Below are 20,946 nucleotides of genomic sequence, written 5' to 3' on the forward strand. Positions count from 1 at the left end.
TTGTTACCACTTTTCTAAATTCCATATATATGCGTTAGTATACTGTATTGGTGTTTTTCTTTCTGACTTACTTCACTCTGTATAATCGGCTCCAGTTTCATCCACCTCATTAGAACTGATTTAAATGCATTCTTTTTAATGGCTGAGTAATACTCCATTGTGTATATATACCACAGCTTTCTTATCCATTCATCTGCTGATGGACATCTAGGTTGTTTCCATGTCCTGGCTGGACAACCCAGAGAGATGATATGGGGAGGGAGGTGGGAGGAGGGTTCAGGATGGGGAACACGTGTATACCTGTGGTGGATTCATGTTGATGTATGGCAAAACCAATACAATATTGTAAAGTAAATAAATAAATAAATAAAAACCTCATCAGCTGTAAAAAAAATAAAAGTAAAAAAAATAAAATAATAAATAAGCATATTTCATATCATAAATTTGTATGTATATTCTCATCTTTAATGGTTGCAGAGTAAAGCATTGCCTATATCTCAAAATGTATTTAATCTATCCTTGATATCAGACAGCTAGGTTTTATCTAAAGTTTTGTTATTTTAAACAACATTGTGACAAAAGTCTTTATATTTAAACTTCTTGCATTCATTTGAGTTTCCTTAAAAAACTAATAGAATTGCTGGACTAAAGGGAAAGATCATTTTAAAGCCTCCTGATGCTTTGACCTACATTTTTCTCTGGACCACCCCCGGCCTTATACAGACCCTGTACCAAGTATAGGTAGTCTCACTGTTCATCCATGTGAAAAAGAAAAATTTTAAATATTCACTTATTTTCTATAATACATTTAGTGAATAGGAACATGATTGTGCACACCTTGTATATGAATATAGACAGAATGTATAATAGGTAAGAAGTGTACTCAAGCCAGGTTACTTGATTTCATGTCCTGATTCACCCATCTACTAATCCTGTGACTCATTTTCCTCATCTGGCAAATGGTTAAAATATCTCTCAGGTTATTCTGAGGATTAAATGAATTGATCCATAAAATGGATTCAGAACAGTACCTTACACATGTAAATATTTAATAAATGCTATACACATTCTTCTTTTTCCTGGGCAAACTACTAAATTTTCGGCCTCCTTTGCAGTTACATAGGTCCTTGAGACTAGAATATAAGTTGAATAGATGTGAGTCATTTACTGGCCTGACTCATTAATATCTTCAAGACATGCTCCTCATCCATTCCCCTGTCAGCCAGCTAAACACCTAGAGTCGGTAGACCCACAGGATAGAACCACTGGATCTGTGAATAAGTGGAACAAGAGCCCCACCCCTACCAACCACACTGAACTATCACAGCATCAGTGAGAAATAAATGTGCATTGTGTTACATGTGAAATGCTTTGTTGCTTCTGTTATAGTGGTTAGCCTTTCTGCACTAGTAAAGTTGCCTATGATTATTTCTTATAATATACTACCTGTTTTAAAGAACAAAAATTTTTATCTCAAAATACGAACCATAGATAAATAAAAGGAGTTCAGAACCAAAAATTTGCTACAGATAATCCACAACTTGATAACATAGGAATCCAAGAGTCATTCATCAAGTTGAATTATTTTTAACCTCATCTCTTTCATATAGTTCCCATTTTTGGCTCCAGGCTAAAGAGGGTAATTTCAATACAGCTAAATGGGTTTATTCAACTTAAAACATAGATTCCTCATGTCCCCTCTTAGCTTTACCAGTGAACATTATTTTCTTATACATTGACTGAAACATTTAGACTATAAATATCAAAAGTACTAGCTGAGAAAATCCAGGAGGAAACATTCATCAGGAAAAGGAGAAATATTCAAAAGAAGGGCTTTGAATTAAAAAAAAAAATTCAACAGCGACAAGAAATTTCCTATAATGGTTATTAAATGTCTACAGTAAAGTCCCCCAAAACAAGAATATATTTCCCAAGTTTTCCTCTTGAGGACCAGAGACATGAAAGAAATATATTCAATTTAGGGTACTATTCATTTTGCAAAAATGGAAAAAAGAAAGGGAAAGGAAAAGTGATACCAAGAATGACATAGAATGAATATATATATATGCCATTTTACAAGCATTCAGACAAAAATGTATTCAATATTAGCCATATAATTTGTCTTCTATGGTTAGAGCTTCCAGCTGAGACTAACTGAGATATTTTCCAGAGTGTTTTGTTACTCAAGGAACCGTAAGATATTAGATTACATTATCAAATGTATCTTTCTAAATACAGAACTAAATGACTATCCCCTTATTTGCATCTTGCTCTGTAATGTGTTTTGTATAAAGAAAGGTATTATCAACCCCATCCTCCACCCCCCTCCCCCAAAAGGACACTGAAATTCAGAAAAGTCAAGGGGTTTGTCCAAGGTTATCTGGACAATGTCGTAAGGCAACACAAATAATCATCCACTGAGTGATGTGCAAATTTCAATCTTCACATATGAATTTTCTGGACATGGTTAAAGTGACAGCCATGGTCAAGTTACTCAGTATAACAGTTATAGATGTGCCTATGAGAGGAAAACGTGAGCAACTGGATGCATTTGAATGAGCCCAGCTTAAATCATAGCAAAGAACAACTGAATCATTTAATAATCAACAGGTTAAACCTAATTCTAATAATTCCAGTGAAAATACCTGAAGTACAAAAGGTTTACCAAGCACCATTTTAATAGCATACTGGTTTCAGGAAAGAGTTAAATAAAACAAAATTTTAGGCTAATAAAGTGATCCCACAAGTGCTTTGGATCTCTTTGTGACATAATTTAACCTCTACATGATTCCCGAGAAACAGCTTTATAACAGACATTTCCTCTTTGTTTTCATTATTCCATCTGAGACATAATTCTTTAGAAAAAGAAGAGCAGCTAAGAGACCTTTTTATAAAAATCACACAAATATTTTATTTTATTAAAAAAAATACAAATAGTAAGCAAGTAAAAAAAATCACACAAATATAACAAAGTTGTAAACAATCATGCATTTAAAAGAAAATTATACTTTCTTGAAAATGTAGTAAGAATACTCCAAACAAAACATGAAGCAGGAACTCAGAGTAAAAACTGAAATGCATTTCAGCCTGCTTCGTTGTTGTTGTAGTAAAATGTTTATGCTAAATTGAACAAATACAACAAAGCAACAAAAAATAGAACTGCCTTCTCAGTTCTAATTCAGTTTGGCAAATATGCCTGAATACCTCTTTATTAGTAAGCACACAAGCAGAAAACAGAATTCATCCCAGATGACTCAAATAAAGAGACTTGAATACAATAACTACTTATGGAGGTATGAGCAAGGTTAAGAAGATGAAAACAGGAATGGGGTACATAAATCTTTCTTTCCCAAATCAAAAAAAAAAAAAAAAAGGTGAGCACAAGTACCCAAATAGTAAAGTCCATTATAGTTGCTTAGATTTGACCGTGAAATTTGGCTTTGATGTTTTGGCAGCTGCATTTATAACAACCATGTGAACCAAAGCAGTGATAGATGGCTAGAAAAGGGGGGAAGGAAAGATGGGACCAAGAAACACAGTGGAAGAAACATCCAAGAAACATCCATTGGATGAAAGATTGCAGTTGTAGGATTGTAAGAGAAAGAACAAGCAGGCAAAGGTACTTATGAGGTTCTAATTCCACCTGCCCAGGTATAATGAATCCATTAGCAGCTAAGGGAAGAGAGTAAGGCTGAGTACAGAGAGTGAAGAAACAGCTTCTGGTCTTACCTGAACAGGCACGGGGACTTGGATTCAAAGTGTTTCTGGTCTTACCTGAACAGGAACTTAGACGTGGATTCGAGTCCTAAGTCAGCCCCTCACTTTTGTGGAAAAGCAGACAAATCTCTGGGTCTTTTTTTCTTCACCTGAGAAAACAGGCTAATTTTAGTGGTTTCTTCAGAGATTTTTGGTTATTTTGTTTTAATCAAAATCCTTTTTATTTTCATTAGTTTTAGGTTTATAAAAAAAAAATTACTGATCAGAAAGTATTGTTCAATACACCACCTCACTCCCCAACAATTTCCCTTATTAACATCTTGCATTCCTGTGATGGGCTTCCTCAATGGCTCAGCAGTAAAGAATCCACCTGCAATGTAGGAGATGAGGGTTCAGACCTTGGTTTGGGAAGATCCCCTGGAGAAGGCAATGGCAACCCATTCCAGTATTCTTGCCTGGGAAATCCCATGGACAGAGGATCCGGTGGGGTGGGGGGTGGGTACAGTCCAAAGGGTGGCAAAGAGTCAGACACCACGGAGCGACCGAACACATGCACGTACATTTTTGTGGTACATTTGTCATAATAGATGAGTCAATGTTGATACATTATTGCTATTTGAAGTCCATGTTTTAAATTAGGCTTCATTGTTTATCTATTCTATGAATGTGGACAAAAGAATTACATGTCTCCACCATGGACAGTATCATTCAGAATAGCTTCACACCCTAAAAATCTATGCTACATCTATTCATTCCCCACCCCCAAACCCTAGCGAACACTCATCTTTCTACTGTCTCCATAGTTTTCCCTTTTCAGACCGTCACATATTTGGAATCATACAGTATGCAGAATTTTTAGATTGTTTTCTTTCACATAGCAGTATGCATTTAAGGTTTATAGAGTCATTTTGAAGTCTTGAAGATACTAAAATTTGTTTAGTGAAGAACACTAAACAAACGGTAATGGTTTTTACTTCTATCATTAGTACTGTTGTTATTTCAATGCAGGCTTCATTTTCCTAGAGTTTTGAAAAGGAGATCATGAATTTCCCCTGAGTAGGTAATGTAGGAGAAGACTCTTGAGAGTCCATTGGACTGCAAGGAGATCCAACCAGTCCATTCTAAAGAGATCAGCCCTGGGTGTTCTTTGGAAGGAATGATGCTAAAGCTGAAACTCCAGTACTTTGGCCACCTCATGAGAAGAGTTGACTCATTGGAAAAGACTGTGATGGTGGGAGGGATTGGGGGCAGGAGGAGAAGGGGACGACAGAGGATGAGATGGCTAGATGGCATCACCAACTCGATGCACGTGAGTTTGAGTGAATTCCGGGAGATGGTGATGGACAGGGAGGCCTGGTGTGCTGCGATTCATGGGGTCGCAAAGAGTCAGACACGACTGAGTGACCGAACTGAACTGAAATGAATGTAGGTCCTGTTTTATCTAAATTCTTTTACTCCCAACATTTTGGTAACACTTATTTCATCTCTAGTTTGCTTACTCACTCTCCTCCCCTATAAACTGACAATTTTGTGAGAACAGGGACCATTCCTGCCTTGTCCACTACTCTATTCCCAGTGTTTAGCACAGTGCTTGGTAGGTGGCAGGTCCTCCTTAAACATTTGCCAAGTGAGCGAAAGGTTGGCATGGTGACCTGAATGGAAGAGAAAAGGAGTTGCAGTAACACAGTTTTGGGCAATGAACTGGAGGAAAGGCTATGATGAAACCACATTCCCCAGGACTAGAAAATTTTGTGTATTTTGGAAATTAATCCTTTGTGAGTTGTTTAATTTCCTATTATTTTCTCCCATTCTGAGGACTGTCTTTTCACCTTGTTTATGGTTCCTTTTGCTGTGCAAAAGTTTTTAAGTTTAATTAGGTCCCATTTGTTTATTTTTGTTTTTATTTCCATTACACTAGGAGGTGGGTCATAGAGGATCTTGCTGTGATTTATATCAAGGAGTGTTCTGCCTATGTTTTCCTCTAAGAGTTTTATAGTTTCTGACGTTACATTTAGGTCCTTAATCCATTTTATCTTTGTGTATGGTGTTAGGAAATATTCTAATTTCACTCTTCTACATGTTGCTGTCCAGTTTTCCCAACATCACTTATTGAAGAGATTGCCTTTTCTCCATTGTTTATTCTTGCCTCTATATCTATGGTTAATTTATGTTGATATATGACAGAAACCAACACAGTATTATAAAGAGATTATCCTCCAATTAAACATAAATACATTTTTTAAAAAAGAAAAACAGTGGAGGACTTTATCCAGCTCTACAACTCACACACATAAGGACTTACATACCTGACAAAGGGAGTCTTCACTTAAATGCTTCCTTCATCTCAACGTGTAGTATTTTAAGTTTCTATATAGCAAGAGATGTGCCAAATGGCTTTAAATAATATACTGAATGCTATTCAAATACATATAGTTTAATAGCTACTTATAACTTTTTGAGATGGCTGTTACTTACTGAAGTTCAACTGAAATCAGAGTTAGTGTGTAGTGTTAGCTGTTCAGGCATGTCCAGCTCTGCAACCCCATGGACAAGAGCCCACCAAGCTTCTCTGTCCATGGAATTCTCCAGGCAAGAATACTGGAGTGGGTTGCCATTTCCTTCTTCAGGGGATCTTCCCGACCCAGGGATCGAATCGCAGTCTCCTACATTGCAGGTGGGTTCTTTACCATCTGAACCATCAACTTTACCCTAATTTTTCTTTGGATGCAATACAAATTCACCTACCCACAGTGCTACCTAAGATGAAGTCAACATTAGTTTATCAGTCTTCCTTAGGATTTACTCCAGATATGTGAAGAAAGAATTGTTTAAAAAAGCAATTGACACCTCTCCTCTGGCTCATCTCCAAAATATTCAAAGCATATCTCTTCATCTCTGGATGTTTTTCTTTTTGTCCCATTTTTATTTTAAACTAATGATAATGATATTTCATTGATGTCACTCTGGCAGAAAGTTTAAGCAGAAAGTTTCCTCTAAACCAAAATGTTCCTTAACCCACTGGGGAATTCTTAAAGCTAGATACTAATATGCACTGTAATTAAGAAATAATGAGCTTCCCACCATGATTTATTTCCATAGATTTAGATTCAATGCTGAGAAGCTACAGTTTAAATTGTTGCTGTGCCCAATAGCAAAAACTCCTTTAAATTCTCTGAGGTCAATTTTAAATAAACTTGCATTTCAGCAAAAAGAAAGTTAAGTGAAACTATGGTTCTGATTCGTCACCCTCGCTCCCACCCAAAGTGAAGGAAATATGCAGGCAGGCAGACGGGGAGAGAGAAAGAGTGTGGGGAAGAGAGAGGAAAAAAAGAGAGAGAGGTGAGACTGAAAAAAAAAAAATTAATATGAAAAAGCATTACCCTCATTCCTGTGAGGTCTTGGGGGAAGTTTCTCTGCCAGTCCTCCTCCTGTGAAGTCTGAAGTCATTCCATTCCCATTCCTTAGGGTGCCTGCAGTTAACTGAACACTAAGAAAAAGAATGAATGACAAGGTCAGAGGCCTTGATTAAGATACTTCTCAGCTGCCCTGAAGGATTAACGTTGATGGCACAGGGCCAGAAAAACCCCACTGTTCGCTCAGAAGAAACTGAAATTTAGCGGATTGAAGCAGCTCTTAAATGTAACAGTTAACAGCAAAGGCTATGGAAGAAGACCACTTATTAGCAGTGTGAACTCAGGTGGTTCACTTAATCTCTCTGAGCCTCATTCTCTTCAACTGTCAAACATGGCTGATAATTCCCCCTTTTGTAGGACTATGTATATCATTGTAAAAAGCACAGTGGTACTCAGTACATTTCCACTGTTTTAAAATTATGCTGGCTTCGACTCATCTTCAAAGAGGCCTCTGGCAAGAGTTACAAAGGAAGTCAGAGAGCCAACCCTTGGCTTAATTTGGGACACAGGGCAGATCATCTGCAGTTATGGAAACCCTGAACCTGGGATGAAGTGTTTTATTTGAAACGCACCAAGTTGGGAAGAAGAAATTAGGTTAGAAATTATAAATCTGCTGAGAGGATGAATAAAATTTTGTTTTATCCCAACTAATGTCAAATGTGTTTTTTAATCACCTCATAATGAGAAAAATCAGAGAATACTGAAAAAAAAAAAAAAAACCCCTAGATCTTTCTCACTAAACCCCACCTCCAACAAAAGTCAGATAGAGTTATGTGGCTTTTGATCACCCACAGAAGTTTGGGGTTTAGAGAAAAGTTTTAACATTGTATTCATTCAACACTTTTTATTGAGTTCTGGGGAGATAATAATGAACTAAAAAAATGACCTTTGCTTTTAAATGAGAGAGAGACTTGTCCATACATAGTCACATTTTTTTAAAATATGGTAATGACTCCAGGGAAAAATGTGATATCTTAAAGGGTATGCAGATTTAGATTGAGAAGTCCCTCCTTTAGCACAGGCTTTTCCAGAGTCCACTCTGCAATAGAAGCTGGCACATGAGTGGTTCATTCAAGGAACAGGCATGAGGGATAGGGACCAAGAAAGCCAGCACAAGCCTATGTTATGTGATCAGCCTTAGGACTTCCCTGGTGGCTCAGATGGTAAAGCGTCTGCCTACAATGCGGGAGACCCAGGTTCAGTCCCTGGGTTGGGAAGATCCTCTGGAGAAGGAAATGGCAACCCACTCCAATACTCTTGCCTGGAAAATCCCATGGACAGAGGAGTGTGGTAGGCTACAGCCATGGGGTCACAAGAGTCGGACACAACTGAGCAACCACTTCACTTCACTTCTATTCTGAGGGACATCTGACTTCCTGATCCCATCAAACAGCTGAGAAAGCTTATCACATGCCTCTCTCCATCCTCTGCCTGAGAGAAGAAAATAAAAAGCATTTGTCGGTGGGCTTCTGTCCCCCATGAGTCAAAGGCTGCTTCATGGGGTGCTTTGGACGTCCCTAAATTCTGGGTTGCACTCGTATGAGTGCCTAATTTTGAAGTCTGTCAGTATCTGTAGCTGAACAACCCCTGGGCCATGCAAGAATTATAGAGCATGTGTGCCTCATCTTCTAGGGACAAGGCCCTCCCCCATATCTTCCACTGTAGCTCCTCTGAAGTACCTACATAACAGTAGCTGATGCACATTTCCCAAGTTGTTTTACAGATGCTAAAACTCCCACCAAATGCAAGAAATTAACTATTTGATGATCATGAGCCCCCAGACCTATTGGTACCTAAGGAATGATCATTTTAACTACCCTGTCATCTCACCACGAACCAATCAGAGAATCGGGCTTGAGCTGATCCCCACAGCAGGGCAATTGTTGAGTCAGAGGAGAAATATTTAAGGCTGAGGGTGAAACAGCTAATCTGTGGCAGCCTAAATGGAATGAGAATCAGACTGTACTTGCCGCAGCCATACATATGCTGGGCAGGAACCAGGTCTCCTGGAAGGGGCAGTGGCTGGGAGCTGGAGTTTAGGGATTGTGGAGCAACCCCAGTGCGATGGCTGCTGTTGACTGTGGAGAGACAGAACGAGAGGAGGTGAGGGAGGAGATCCTGGTGGGAAATCGCCTGTGGAGGAGAGCCAGGCAGCCATGGAAGCAATGTGATACTGCTGAGTCACACCTAAGAGGTGGAGCCATCACCATAGCCTCTCTTTCCACAGGCCAGCATAGGCAGCTGAACAATAGAGAGGCTGGCCCATCAAGCGCCTAAGGCACTCAACTACAGAGTAGGACTCCACCCAGGGTGCTCCTTTCAGTGACTGATGCTCCAAACTACAGAGTAGGACTCCACCCAGGGTGCCACTTTAAATGCCTGATGCGCTGATCTACAGAGTAGGACCCCAGTCAGGGGGGGGCCCTCTATGTGTCTGATGTGGGGAACAACAGAGAAGGGAGGGAAGGGCTCCCAGCCAAGAGAGCCCTCTAAGTGCCTGAGCAGGCAGAGTTACAGAGAAAGACTCGCCAAAGAGGCCTTCTGAACGTCAGCTACAGGAGGCTTGAAAAAAGACTCTGATAGGGCCATAACTCCTGCCACGGAGGCAGTCTGTGACCCTGAACACTTGGCACCTCCAGGGTGCAAGGCAAGCAGCTGCACCACCTTCACACTCAACTCTCACTGGGGCAGAGCTGCCACAGGGGAAAAAAAAAAGGTCTTGTATTTATGCGCACAGAATCGCTTCAGTCCTGTCCGACACTTTGCGACCCTGTAGACCGTGGCCTGCCAGGCTTCTCTGTCAGAGAAGGGGATCTCCAGGCAAGAATACTGGAGCGTATTGGCCAAGAGTGGTTGCCATACCCTTCTAGAGCACTATATTTCCTGCTGCCCTAGCTGCCAAATCCCTGAGTACCTGGTGCTGCCAGAACCCCTGCAAACCAGCAGCTGTACCACCTCCACACCTGGCCCTCACAGGGGCAAACCCAAGCCCTCCAGGGCAGCCTCAGGAGCTAAACCCCAGTGGACGACCCACATGTAGAGGTGGAAATAAAACCACAATTGAAACCCAGGGGCAGTGTGGCTAAGGAAGAAGATTCAAAACCTTCCCAGAAGCTGCAGATTAAATCCACATGATCAAATAAGAAGACTCTGTGTCTATGGAATATATAAAAGGCCATTGAGAACTCCCACATAAGAAAACACACTAGCTCTGATAGCTGTGGACATTGGAGGCAAGAACACACAGGAGAAGGACCAGATTAGAATCTGAGGAGCCCCCACAGCAGGGCCAGAGATCAGTACAGTGTTGGATGGCATCATGGGGAGAGGTAAGGGGGACTGTGATTTCCAGGGTGGGAAAAGGACGCTGACAGCAGTGACTCATGAAAAACATCTATTATTCTTATTTTTTGACTTGTTCTGTAGATTATTTTGGATTTTTTTTTCTTTTTTTTTTCTTCCCCCCATCCCCCATTGTAGTTGTCAATTTTATTAGCACTAAGAAATCCAATTCAGTTTTTGAGCATTTTTTTCTTTTTCCTCAGTCACATTCTTTATTGTTGTCATAAACCTCTGCCTCTACACTGGGCTTTTGCAGTTCTGTGGAGTTTTCCTCTTTTTTTTTTTTTTTCTCTTTTTAAATTTAATTTTTAATTTTTTATACCTATTATTATTTTTCCTACATTTATTCCTTTGTTTGCTTTTCCTACTGTTCTTTTCCCCTTGCAGTTAATCTTTAACATATATAAATCTTCTTAATCTACCTCTATTTAACTTTGCATTCTTTCTTTTCTTTTCTTTCTCTCCTTTCCTCTCAACATATTTGTTCATTTTATTTTCATTGCTTTATTCTGCAGTGGGCACCTTGCTTTAGTTTTGTTTTCCAGTTGGTGCTTTAATTAGCTCTGTTCTTGTACATATAATCTTTGGTTTCCTTTGTTTGCCAGGTTAATCTATTGTACTTAATTTTTGCTGGACTTCTTTGATCTCGCTTATGGGTGTATATGCATATGTGTATATTCAGTCATAGTTTCTACTGTTGTTATAAACCTCTTCCTCTACATTGGGCTTTTGCAATTCTGTGGAGCTTTCCTTTTTTTCCCCTTTTGTCTTTCTTCTTCCATTTTTTTCTCTTTTTTATAATTTTAAACTTTTTAAAACTTATTATATTTTTTCTACATTATTTTTTCATTTGCCTTTCCTACTCCTCTTTTCCCCTTGCAGTTAATCTTTAATGTATATAAATATTCATCTATCTCTATGTAACTTTGCATATCTATTCTGTCTTTCTTTCCTTTCCTCTCAACATATTTGTTAGTTTTGTTTTCATTGCTTTATTCCCCAGTTGGCACCTTGCTTTAGTTTTGTTTTCCAGTTTTTGCTTATGTTAGTTTTGTTCTTAACTGGTAAATATAATTTTTTATTTCCTTTGTTCACGAATCAATCTACTATATTTTTGTTAGATTGTTTTCACTTTGCTCATAGGTGTATATGTATATGTGTATATTCCATTATTTTAATTATTATTTGCCTGATTGTGTAACTGCCATTTGTCTGAGGTTCATTTTTGGTTGCTCGTTTTTGGATATTTGTTTTACTCTCCCTTAATGCCATAACAAACCACTTGTGAAATCATCATTCCTGACCAGAGATCAAACAATGAGTCTTTGGAGTGGCAGCACTAGACCAGAGAACTAACCCTAGGGAGTATCAAGTAGTGAGAACTCAGACCAAGAAAACCCCTTGAACACAAGACCTGGCATCACCCAACCACCAGTAGCACCCTGTGCAGGATGCTTCATCTAAACAACATACAAAACAAAAATACAAACCCAATCATCAGCAGACAGGAGTACAACCTCACTCAGCCTTGCCCATCAGAGGAAAAACAAACAAACAAAAACTCAGCACAAATCTCACCCTAGACAAAGCTCATACAAATCACTGGACCAACCTTAGGAGGGGAGAAGCAAAAGGAAGAAAGAATCCAACCTTCTTCAAGGAAAGAATTCAATTTCCTTGAAGTTTGGGGAAAGGAGACCTCAGACACAGTGACTTAAAAAAAAATGAAAAGGCAGAGAAATACTGCACAAATGAAGTAACAAATAGAAACACAGAAGTCCAAATAAATAAAAAGGAAATAGGAAAATTACCTGAAAAAGAATTCAGAATAATGATGGCAAAGATGATCAAAAACCTTGAAAACAAAATGGAGAAAATGCAAGAATATATTAACAAATACCTAGAAGAACTGAAGTATAAACATAAAGAGACAACACAATTACTGAAATTAAAAATACTTTAGAAGGAATGAAAGCAGAATATCTTAAACAGAAGAACGAATCAGTGAGCTGTAAGATAAAATGGTGGAAATAACTTCTGAAGAGCAGAATAAAGTAAAAAGAATGAAAAGACCTGAGGACAGTCTCAGAGACCTCTGGGACCATATCAAACACACCAACATTCAAATTATAGGGGTCCCAAAAGAAGAAGAGAAAAAGATAGAGTATCAGAAAATTTTTGAAGAGATTATAGTTGAAAATTTCCCCAACATGGAAGGAAGTCAATCAAGTCCAAGAGGCACAAAGAGTCCTATACAGGATAAACCCAAGGAGAAACACGCCAAGACACATATTAATCAAACTAACAAAAACTAAACAAAAAGAAAGAAGATTAAAAGCAGCAAGGGAGAAGCAACAAATAACATACAAGGAAAACCCCATATACTTAACACCTGATCTTTCAGCAGAAACTCTTCAGGCCAGAAGGGAATGGCAGGATATATTTAAAGTATTGAAAGGGAAAAATCTACAACGAAGATTACTGTGCCTACAAAGGATGGTACAGGGAGGGAAGTAGGAGAGGGGTTCAGGATGGGGAACAAGTGTACACCCATGGCGGATTCATGTTGATGTATGGCAAAACAATACAATATTGTAAAGTAAAAAAATAATAATAATAAATGATAAATGGTTAAACAAAAATAAAAGTGATTGTGAAAAAATAAAATAAAATCTATGTTTAAACTAAAAAAAAAAAAAATTGATAGAGAAATGAAAAGCTTTTCAGACAAGCAAAAGTTTAGAGAATTCATTACCACCAAACCAGCTTTACAACAAATGTTAAACAGACTTATATAGTCAAGAAATACAACAGAAGAAAAAAGATGTACAAAATCAGCCCCAAACAATTAGAAAATGCAATAGGAAAATATATATCAATAATTACTTTAAATGCAAATGGATTAAATACTCCAACTAAAAGACATAGGCTGGCTTAATGGATACAAAAACAAGACCCATATTTTTATGCTGTCTACAACAAACCCACTCCAGACCTCAAGACACATATAGACTGAAAGTGAGAGGATGGAAAAATATATTCCGTGCAAAGGGGAAGCAAAAGAAAGCTGGAGTAGCAATCCTCATATCAGACAAAATAGACCTTAAAATAAGGATTACAAGATATAAGGAATGACACTACATAATGATCAAGGGATCAATCCAAGAGGAAGACATAACAGTTGTAAATATTTATGCACCCGACAAAGGAGCAACTCAATACATAAGGCAAACACTAACAGACATAAAAGGAGAAATTGACAGTAACATAATAATAGTGGGAGAATTTAACACCCCACTCACACCAATGGAGAGATCATCAAAACAGAGTTAATAAGGAAGCACAAGTCTTAAATGATACATTAGATTAGATGGATCTCATTGATATCTTCAGGGTATTCCATTAAAACGCAGAAGAATACACCTTATTCTCACATGCACCATGGAACATTCTCCAGGATATACCACATCTTGAGTCACAAATCAAACTTGAGTCAATTTAAGAAAATTGAAATCATATCAAGCATCTTCTCTGAACACAAAGCTATAGGACTAGATATTAATTACAAGAAAGAAAAAAAAAACTGTAAGAAACACAAACACATGGAGATTAAACAACATGTTTCTAAATAACCAACAGGTTACTGAAGAAATTAAAAGGGAAACAAAAAATTTCTAGAAACAAATGACAATAAAAACATGATAACTCAAAATTTATGGGATGTAACAAAAACAGTTCTAAGAGGGAAATTTATAGCAATACAATCCTACTTCAAGAAACAAGAAAACATTGAATAGACAACTTAGTTCAGTTCAGTTCAGTCGCTCAGTCATGTCCGACTCTTTGCGACACCATGAACCACAGCACGCCAGGCCTCCCTGTCCATCACCAACTCCCGGAGTTTACTCAAACTCATGTCCATTGAGTTAGTGATGCCATCCAACCATCTCATTCTCTATCGTCCCCTTCTCCTCCTGCCCTCTATTTTCCCCAGTATCAGGTTCTTTTCCAATCAGTCAGCTCTAGCATGAGGTGGCCAAAGTATTTGAGTTTCAGCTTCAACATCAGTCCTTCCAACGAACACCCAGGACTTATCTCCTTTAGGATGGACTGGTTGGATCTCCTTGCAAGAGATCCAAGAGTCTCCAAGGGACTCTCAAGAGTCTTCTCCAACACCACAGTTCAAAGGCATCAATTCTTTGGTGCTCAGCTTTCTTTATAGTCCAACTCTCACATCCATATGTGACTACTGGAAAAACCATAGCCTTGACTAGAAAGATCTTTGTTGACAAAGTAATGTCTCTGCTTTTTAATATGCTGTCTAGTTTGGTCATAACTTTCCTTCCAAGGAGTAAGCGTCTTTTAATTTCATGGCTGTAGTCACCATTTGCAGTGATTTTGGACCCCCCAAAATAAAGTCTGACACTGTTTCCACTGTTTCCCCATCTATTTGCCATGAAGTGATGGGACCCTAAATAGTATCAGAAAATTACTAGATCTAATCAGTGAATTAGCAAAGTTGCAGGATACAAAATCAATGCACAGAAATCACTTGCATTTCTATATAACAATGAAAAATCAGAAAGAGCAATTAAGGAATCAATCCCATTCACCATTGCAACAAAAATAATTAAATACCTAGGAATAAATGTACCTAAGGAGACGAAAGAACTGTATACAGAAAATTATAAGACAGTAATGAAAGAAATCAAATATGACATGAACTCATGGAGAGAGATTCCATGTTCCTGGGTAGGATGAATCAATATTGTGAAAATGACTATACTACCAAATGCAATCTACAGATTTAATGCAATCCTTATCAAATTACCAATGGCATTTATTACAGAACAAGAACAAAAAATTCCACAATTCATATGGAAACATGAAAGACCCCGGGACGACCCAGAGGGATGGTATGGGGAGGGAGGAGGGAGGAGGGTTCAGGATGGGGAACACATGTATACCTGTGGCGGATTCATTTTGATATTTGGCAAAACTAATACAATTATGTAAAGTTTAAAAATAAAATAAAATTAGAAAAAAAAAAAAAGAAAGACCCCAAATAGCCAAAGCAGTCTCAAGAAAGAAGAAAGGCACTGGAGGAATCAACCTTCCTGACTTCAGATTATACTACAAAGCTACAGTCATCCAGATAGTATGGTACTGCCACAAAAACAGAAATATAGACCAATGGAACAAGATAGAAAGCCCATAAATAAACCCATGCACCTATGTGTACCTCCTTTTTGACAAAGGAGGCAAGACTATACAATGGGGCAAATATCAGCCTCTTCAATAAATGGTGCTGGGAAAACTGGACAGCTACATGTAAAAGAATGAAATGAGAACACTTCCTAACACCATACACAAAGATAAACTCAAAATGGATTAAAGACCTAAATGTAAAACCAGAATCTATAAAATTCTTAATGGAAAACATAGGCAGAACACTCGGCATAAATCAAAGCAAGATCCTCTATGACCCACCTCCTAGTGTAACAGAAACAAAAACAAAAGTAAACAAGTGGAATCTAATTAAACTTAAAAGCTTTTGCATAGCATAGGAAACTATAAGTAAGGTAAAAAGAATTAGAGAAAATTCTGAATTAGAGAAAATAGTAGCAAATTAAACAACTGACAAAGAATTAATTTCCAAAATATACAAGCAGCTCATACAATTCAATATCAGGAAAACAAACAACCCAATCAAAAAGTGTGAAAAAGACCTAAACATATATTTCTCCAAAGAAGACATACAGATGGCTAACAAACATATGAAAAGATCCTCAACATCGCTCATTATTAAAGACATGCAAATCAAAACTACAATGAGACATCACCTCACACCTTTCAGAATGGCCCTCATCAAAAAGTCTACAAACCATAAATGCTGGAAAGGGTGTGAAAAAAGGGAACACTCTTGCACTGTTGGTGGGAATATAAATTGATGCAGCCACTATGGAAAATGGTATGGAGACTCCTTAAAAAACTAGGAATAAAAGCACCATATGACCCAGCATTCCCACTCTTAGGCATATACCTTGAGGAAGCCAAACTTGAAAGATGCATATGTATCCCATTGCTCATTGCAGCACTATTTACAACAGCTAGAACATGGAAGCAACCGAGATGTCCATCGACAGATGAGTGGATAAAGAAGTGTGGTATATATACACAAAGGAATATTACTCAGCCATAAAAAGTCATGCATTTGAATCAGTTCTAATAAAGTGAATGAACCTAGAACCTATTGCACAGAGTCAAGTGAATCAGAAAGAGAAAGATAAATACGTATTCTAACACATATATATGAAATCTAGAAAAATGGTACTGAAGAATTTATTTACAGGGCAACAGTGGAGAAACAGTCTTAGAGAATAGACTTTTGGATATGGAGAGAGGGGAGGAGAGGGTGATTTATAGAAAAAGTAACATGGAAACTTACACTACCATATGTAAAATAGACAGCCAATGTTAATTTGCTATATGGCTCAGGAAACTCAAACAGGGGCTCTGTATCAACCGAGAGCCATTGGCTGATTCATGTTGAGTTTTGACAGAAAACAGCAAATTTCTAAAGCAATTATAATTCAATAAAAATTAAATAAATTAAAAATAAAACACAGATGAATGGATAAAGAAGAAGTGGTACATATACACAATGGAATATTACTCAGCCATAAAAAGGAATGTGTTTGTGTCAGTTCTGATGAGGTGGATGAACCTAGTACCTATTATACAAAGTGAAGTGAGTCAAAAAGAGAAAGTAAATGTCTTATTCTAATGCACATATACGGAATATAGAAAAATGGTACTGAAGAATTTATTTACAGGGCAGCAATAGAGAAACAGACATAGAAAATAGACTTATAGACATGGGCAGAGGGGAGGAGATGGTGATATGTATGGAAAGAGTAACATGGAAACTTTCATTACCATATGTAAAATAGATAGCCAACGGGAATTTGCTGTATGACTCAGGAATCTCAAACAGGGGCTCTGTAAACCTAGAGGGGTGGGATGGGGAGGGAGATGGGAGGGAGGTTCAAAAGGGAAGGGATATATGTATACCTAGGGCTTATTTATGTTGAGGTTTGACTGAAAACAACAAGATTCTGTAAAGAATTTATCCTTTAATTAAAAAGAAATTAAAAAAAAAAAAGAAGATGTGGAATACTACCCAGCTGTAAAAAGGAACCAAATTTGGTAGAGACATGGGTGGAGCTAGAGTCAGTCATACAGAGTGAAGTAAGTCAGAAAGAGAAAAACAGAGATCATATTTTTGTGCATATATGTAAAATCTAGAAAAATTGTATCAGTGAACCTATTTGCAAGGCTGGAATAGAGACACAGACATACAGAATGGACATGTAAACACAGAGGGTTGGGGAATGAAGGCATGAGTTGGGAGATTAGATGTGACATATGTATATACTACCAATGTAAAATAGATGGCTAGTGGAAAGGTGCCCAGGTACGCAGCTGAGTGCTCTGTGATGACCTAGATGGGTGGGTAGGGGGAGGGATTGCAGGGAAGTTCAAGAAGGATGGGATATATCTATACTTATAGCTGATTCATGATGTTGTACAGCAGAACCTAACAGCATTATAAAGCAATTATACCCCAAATTAAAAAATATATATATACAAATTGAATGAGAAGCCAGCTCTGTGTTAACAGGGGAGAACTCAGGAGTCAGGAATATCATTGCTCTAAGTTTATATTTAGCTGTTCTGTGTGTGTGTAATCCAAGAAGTTGACCAGCTCTTTGGCATTCTCGCCTCATCTTAAACTCTAGGGAGCCGAAACCACTGGAGCAGTAATCAGATGCCAACAACTAAATTTAAGAAGGAAAAGTCTCAGAGACCACAGAGCAAACTTTCAGTGCCAGCTGATCATTTTAGGCCTTCACATGTTTCAATTCTAGAAACACAGTAAACATCATGCTGATGTTTGTCCAAATTCAGGAGTCTTTTCCCCTATTATTATCAGCATATGTCCTGCATATTAATAAGCACTCCCACATTTCTTATAAAATAGAATCTGAGCCTCATTTTTAAACAAATAACAAAGCCACATATCAGAAATTTGCTGAAGAAGAGAGAAATTTGGAATTCTGTTTTGGCTTTTGCACCAAGCCTAAAAGAGATGAAGCTGATTAAAATTAATAGCCCCCCTTCCCAACTCACAAGTTCCTGTTAGTCAATACGTACATTGCTCTCATCTCTCTCATACTTCATTAAATTCTAAACCTATCCATCCATCTATTACGATTAGTTGATAAAATTCTTTTAATTCAGTAACATTTGGGCTGTGAATTTTAAATATTGTAAATATATAAATATTATTCTTTAACTACCTTCCAAAATACTCAAGAGGACTGGAATGTTAATTTCCTAAAGTCTATTTTCCTCTTTTAATGGTGAAGGTCAAAATCCTCAATTTTTTTTTTTCTTTCTAGAGTTTTGTCCATTTCAGATAGAGGAATTATATTTTTCTTCTCTACATAAATCTAGGAGCATTCCAACTGTTGCCAAGAGAAATAAATTACAGTGTTAAGCTGCAAATCTGCAGGTTTAAAAGTTCACCTTCCTTCAACATTATTTTAAAGGAAAAATACTGTATTTCAGCCAGAAGAGAAGGCAGGTTCTTGGGTTTACTTTCTACTATTTAGCTCAGTTCACTGTTTTGGAATGCCTAAAGGAATCTTTTAATTCTTTCCAGAAAGAAAAATATAATTTAAAATCCTTGGGCATGGCCTCAGTGAACAGCGAGGTGATTAGGGCTGGGAGTGCCTTTCTTTCTCAACAGCATCTCCACGTGTTTCTCGACTGTTCTTTCTCTCTTCAATGCATGGCCAATTACAATATGCATACAGTCATGTTATAAAATATTCAGTTGAAAATCTGGAACCTGTATTTTCTTTATAGATTAAAAATTTTTCCAATGTGCTGCCTTTATACAATGCATTTTGGAAAGGAAATATTATATCATATTTTGTGTTCTTTTCAGAGAAACTATTACACTTTTGGATTACAATAATCAAAGTGGAAATGTCCAGATCTTCCTCAACTTACAATGGGGTTATTTACCAATATACTCTTGGTAAGTTGAAAACACTACAAGCTGAAAATACACTTAATACACCTAATCGACCAAGCATCATGGCTTAGCCTGGCCTACCTTAAATTTATAAGACTGGTATTTCTAATTGTGAACAAGCAATCACAAATTTCATGCCCTATTGGTAGGAGTTGGTAAAATGATATGACCTCTAAAAATTATTCAGCAGTCCCTTTAAAAAGTAAACATATATCTATACTGTGTGTAACAACTGAATTTCTAAGTATTTATTCAAGAGGACTAACAACATGAGCCCCTACAAATATTTAACAAGAACAGAATCTTTAAACCTATTTACAGGGCAGGAACAGAGACTCGGACACAGTGAACAGACATATGGACACAGTGGGTCAGGAGAGGGTGGGACAAGTTGGGAGAGTAGCATTGAAGCACATACATTACCATATGTAAAATAGATAGCTAAGGGGAAGTTGCTATATAATACAGGGAGCTCAGCCTGGTGCTCTGTGACAACCTAGAGGGGTGGGGTGGGAGATGGTAGGGATGTTCAAGAGAGAGGGAACATATGTATACCTAAGGCTGATTCATATCGAAGTATGGGAGAAACCAACACAACGTTGTAAAGTTATTATCTTCCAATTAAAAATAGATTTTTTTTTAAAGTAAATAAGCAAAACAGAATAGCAGCTGTAGGGGAATTCCCTGGCAATCCAGTGGTTAAGACTCACTATTTCCTCTCCAAGATCTGTAAGCCATGGGACATGGCCCCCCAAAATAGCAGATTTAATTATAATTGTTAAAACTGGAAACAATTGAATGTCCATCAATAAGAAAATAAGTAAATTGTACCATATTCATACAATGGATATAAGCACAACAATATGGATAAATCTCAAAAACATGATGAATTAAAGAAGTCAATCATAAAAGAGTGCCTACCATAGAACCTGATTTATGTGAAGTTCTATAATAAGCAAAACACTTGGTCCCTAACATTGGACTAGGAGTTTCTAGCTACTGTGATTATAGTAGATACAAATACTTTTCTTATAAAATGTTTTTCAGAGGCAAGTGTTGTCAAAGGAGGGATACTCCATCAATACCTTCTTTTATTATTTTTACTTGTATTTGTAAGACTTTATTTTTTCCTCTTTTTCCTGGATAGTTTTAGCTGTTTCCTTAGTGGTTATCCATTAGTATCTTAAATTCATAACAATCTAATGTGAATGGCTGTGTTCTAATTGTGCCTAATTATTCATTTATACTTTCTTATTTACATATATTTGCAGTTATTACTCTATGCATTTGTCTTTTCAATATTGTAAGAAATAAATGAGTAAAAAACTCAAAGATCACAGGATTGTAGCTTTGTATATGACCATGTAA

The 20,946-nt window shown here is 37.4% G+C and overlaps 1 protein-coding gene across 2 annotated transcripts in view; it reads right to left on the minus strand.

Moving 5' to 3' along the window:
- Positions 1-2,895: 2,895 nt before the first annotated feature.
- Positions 2,896-20,946, minus strand: part of PRELID2 (PRELI domain containing 2) — a 584,002-nt gene continuing 565,951 nt past the window's right edge. The window contains exons 9-10 of one of the 2 annotated variants that reach the window (XR_003035643.2): positions 7,098-7,204; positions 2,896-3,866 (exon numbers count right to left, since the gene is read on the minus strand). The gene's annotated coding sequence lies outside the window, so the exon portion shown is untranslated. Of the gene's footprint in view, positions 3,867-7,095; positions 7,205-20,946 lie in introns of those variants that run through there. The other variant, XR_003035644.2, reaches the window with a different exon arrangement.

The sequence above is a fragment of the Bos taurus genome, chromosome 7 (genome assembly GCF_002263795.3).
Source record: "Bos taurus isolate L1 Dominette 01449 registration number 42190680 breed Hereford chromosome 7, ARS-UCD2.0, whole genome shotgun sequence".
Classification (NCBI taxonomy): domain Eukaryota; kingdom Metazoa; phylum Chordata; class Mammalia; order Artiodactyla; family Bovidae; genus Bos; species Bos taurus.